Here is a 4,196-nt window from a genome sequence, read left to right on the forward strand (position 1 = left end):
TTTTCAGTTTGTCAGTAAAAAAAAGCCCTTCATGTATCATTACATGAACAACATTAAAAGTCCAGAGGTATGATACTTTACTTGTGCGCTGGGCATGAACCAAAAAATCTATGTGGCTAAGCCACTTCACACCTCTTGGCCAAGTTGTGCAAAAAGAAAATGCCAAGGTCCAGTGGATAGTCATCTGCACCCTGAAGAGCAGTAAGGATGATGGTGAACTTGAGGTAATTGGACAACTGGAACTTTAAGATAAATCAGACTGGTCTTTCTTGGTTTGCAAGTTACTTCCAGTCAGAAGAGGGGAAATTGTTGATTTGTGGTTTCGGTACCTTGTGGGAGTCTTCAAGGTAATTCAGGTTCCTGAGGGAGATCTTGACTGAGTGAGATGTGGAGGCTGGGTGGAGGGTAAGTTCAGGCGTGGAGGAGAAAAGAGGAGCAAGTCGACTCCCAGCAGATATCCAGGAAAGGTTAATGAATAATCTGCAGAGATGAAGAAAGGACTCAGGCACCAGAGGGTAACTATCAACGGCTACAAGAAGGAACAATCCAAAAGCCAGGTCTTGTATCTTCATAGGGAAACTTACAAGGCATCACAAGAAATCACCTGAGAGAGAGGGGCAACAATAATCGATTATTGGAAGGTCTTCTGATGGCAAACAGAGAGTAAACTCAGAGGGCTCAGAGTACCATTACTGGCAAATGCCTAGGCGATGAGGTACTGGAAGTCTGCTCCTCTTAAATTCCAGGATGATTAGTTGACGAGTCAAAGGTGAGCTGACTGAGTCAGCGAACACACATCTCCAGGCGTGCAGCCTCTAACACCATCTGGTTTTACCACCAAAAAAACCCTGGATCCCAACAATGTCACTGCAGAGTTGATGAATATGTGAAAAAATGTCTTATTAATGCTGTTTGTAGGGAAAGTGATGATGTTCTTAGTGTTGGTGTATACAACCTTATTTTATCAGGGTGAAATGAATTTTATCGGTCATTTTTTAATAGTTCTATTACGTGATTATACCCCACGAATAGCAAAAATAATAGGGAAAGAAAATGAAAGACATCAAACAGTTTTTCATTTTTAAGCACTTATATTTATATCATATTTTGAATGATAAACATTTTAGCAACTCCCGCTAGGCAAACGTGAAACTCCTAACGTATAGATTAGGAGCAGAGTGCACCACTTTTCAAGCTTGTTTTATTGTCATTACACTGTCACAAGTACAGAGCAACGAAATTCACTCTTTGCATTTGACTCATCCCTGTGGGAAGTAGTGGGCTGCCATGGTGTGGCGCCTGGGGAGCAGTGTGGGGTTAAGGGTCTTTTTGCTCATGGACCCAGGGTGGCAGTCTGTGGGATTGGTGCTTCAACTTGGAACCTGTGGATTCCAAGCACAATTCCCTAACCACTTCGCTGCCACTCCCCTAAATCAGATGTGGACAAAGTGAAATTTCATTATCACAACTGGTTGCTGCTGATGGAGAGCTGTCCTGTGTTAATGTGAGGGTTTTAATTGGGTTATTCGGTTTGGATTGGGCTGATCCCTGTGATAAATGTTTACGTCATGCCTAAGCTAATAAAAAATTACCTTGATGTGTTTGGTTTTACTAAAGATGAGGACTGGAAATGTACCATAAACCCAGATAATCAACAAAAGTAAGACAAAACCATTGGCTGCAGCTGGCATGACTAAATAAAATTACACTCATATAAAATTAAACAGAATGATCGAAAAAATCATTGTAAGGCACTAATCTGGTCCAGGAATTGACAACGGTTTGCCCTAAAGATATTTTTAGAGTTGATTGGTGACCTTTAGTGTATACCTTCAGATAGTTAGCTATTTTAAGTAGAGTTATAAGTTGTTTTGCTGTTTTATGGTTGGGATTTTTGAGCATAGACTTCCAGTCTTAGGTCTATTTTTCTACCACTCAGTTTGGATGTATGAAAGTTCCTCATTATAAAAAATAACAGGCAGTAAAAAGAAAACTGAATGAGAAAAGATCTGCATGATCTGATAATGATGAAGGAAGAGAGAACCACCTGTTTGATGTTTATTTATTATGTTGTTTTTATTTGTATCTCCAAATATTGTATTGATTGGCCTTTTGAGTAATAAATCAGATGAGATAAATCAGATTAGATCGTAATTACAACCCAATAATAACCTTATCACACGCTGGTGCTACCAGGCCCTCTGAACACCATCAGTAGGCAAGAGGGTGAAGATTATGAACAGGACAAGCTGAGAGAGCAGCCCTGTACAAGTTTAACATGTACTGGGAACAGATCTAACTAAATGCTGGTAAAGCAGTCCTGCTCTTGTGAAGCAAATGGATGGCCCCTAGTAAAAGGGCCCCTGATTTCGTACTTTATGAAGTACCTCCACAGGGCACGTTGAGGGCCACAGTTGAATGACTTTTTTTCTAAATAATTAATAGTAGATCAGGAAGTGTTTGCTTTACGATGGAAACCTTATATGTCTAAAACCATGTATTCTATATTTTGTTAGGTTGTCTGTCTGCTATATTAACCAATATGATGTGTTGAAGTAGATCTGCTATTTTCACAACTTTTGTGAGACTTTTTTTTATAAAGTAGAACATTAATTCATAACAAAAGTTTATTTGAATTCTATAAATCAAAGTTTTCTGCCAAACAGCAATGATGAACAGCAGCATTCTATACCCAGCATCTGTAATATCTATGCAAGAGCTGTCAGGCTGGTTAATAATCTGGTTTTTATTCGAAATTGTAAAGTTTTGCTTTTTTGCAACATAAAATTGACTAAAACTAGACTAAAACCGTTTTAAGTTTTTGTCGACTAAAACAGACTAAAACTATCACATATTGTAATGACTAAAATGCGACTAAGACTAATAATAGTTTTGGTCCTGAAGACTAAGACTAAATCCAAGATGGTTGTCAAAAACAACACTGGTTAGCAGGAGATAAGCAACAACTCTGATAAATGTAGTATTAGATGTTTCCCTACTAGTAGTGTACCATCTGTATGGATGTTCAAAAACATATGCAAAGAAAAAAGTATCATTTAGGAGGTGTTAATTTGCACCATTACAGAGATTCTGTTGCACCACCTGCTGTTCTGACTGCGAAACACCAATTCTGTTTTTGAGGAGTTCCTCCTAGATGAACATTGCACCCATTTCACAAGCTGTTGGTAAACTGACTTTAACCACATTTCATAGAAAGAGTAAGATTAATTTGATACTAAAGTAAAAGATGTGTTCTTATCCAAAAGTTATTGTATTTTCATTTATTGATATATTTCCAAAAAATTACAGAGAATGAGGGCATTTACAGTATTTGCTTTCAACTTTTAAAAAACTATGCAAAGATCAAATTATATAATGCTGATATTATTGTTATTTTTACATTTATATGATCAATTTCAAAGGATGTATTTTGGTATTTAAAAGACTCCATCTTTCTCACAGATCCAAAACTTTTGATTGCCACAGGGTTCATCATTCCAGTTAAAATCCCTTATCTCTACACAGCTTTCAGTGTTGTTTTCATAACCGTTTGGCTCTCCAGGTCCCCAGTAGCTGAAACCATAGAAGACAAAACATGACAGCATTGGAGACAAGATAATACAGTACAAGTTAAATAAAAAAAAAAATACATGCACTAAAACAGATCTTATAGTCAGTGATTTGAACATATTGGGACACAGATTAAGCGGCTGTATGGTGCTTTAGTTGTTAGTACTGTTAAAGGCAGACATCATGTCAGCTTTTAAGACTCTTTTTCCTGGCACTGACGGTCGGATTTATTCATCTGCCCCTGCTCACCTGTCTAATTGGCCCTGCGGTTGATTATCTCCAATCTGTTTCACCTGGTTCCCACGGCTATTTATGTTGTTTGCTTCCCTGCCATCAGTGCCAGATCATTATAGCTGGTGAGTGTTTTGGACTTTTTTGAATGTGACCCGTTTTCTGCCTTTCTATTTTAAATTTTTTTGCCTTTTCCCAGTCTGTTCTGTTCACTTTGATTTTTGGCCTGCCATCCTGGATTCTCCTGGTTACCAAACTTGGATTGTGTTATTAACCTTGCTTTGGATTATCCTTGGAAACGTCTTTGGCTATCTGAGCTCCTGGTCTGTGAAACTGGTTTGGACTGTACTTAGGCTTTGGATTATCCCTCATGGACACTGTTGCCTGCTCGGCAT

General features: G+C 38.1%; 1 long non-coding RNA gene across 1 annotated transcript in view; it reads right to left on the minus strand.

The window, feature by feature from the left end:
- Positions 1-3,312: 3,312 nt before the first annotated feature.
- Positions 3,313-4,196, minus strand: part of LOC107080925 — a 2,624-nt gene continuing 1,740 nt past the window's right edge. Inside the window, exon 4 of the long non-coding RNA XR_001480998.1 lies at positions 3,313-3,573. This is a non-coding gene — a long non-coding RNA (uncharacterized LOC107080925). The remainder of the gene's footprint in view (positions 3,574-4,196) is intronic.

Source organism: Cyprinodon variegatus, unplaced genomic scaffold, assembly GCF_000732505.1.
Source record: "Cyprinodon variegatus isolate N-32 unplaced genomic scaffold, C_variegatus-1.0 Scaffold2508, whole genome shotgun sequence".
NCBI lineage: Eukaryota > Metazoa > Chordata > Actinopteri > Cyprinodontiformes > Cyprinodontidae > Cyprinodon > Cyprinodon variegatus.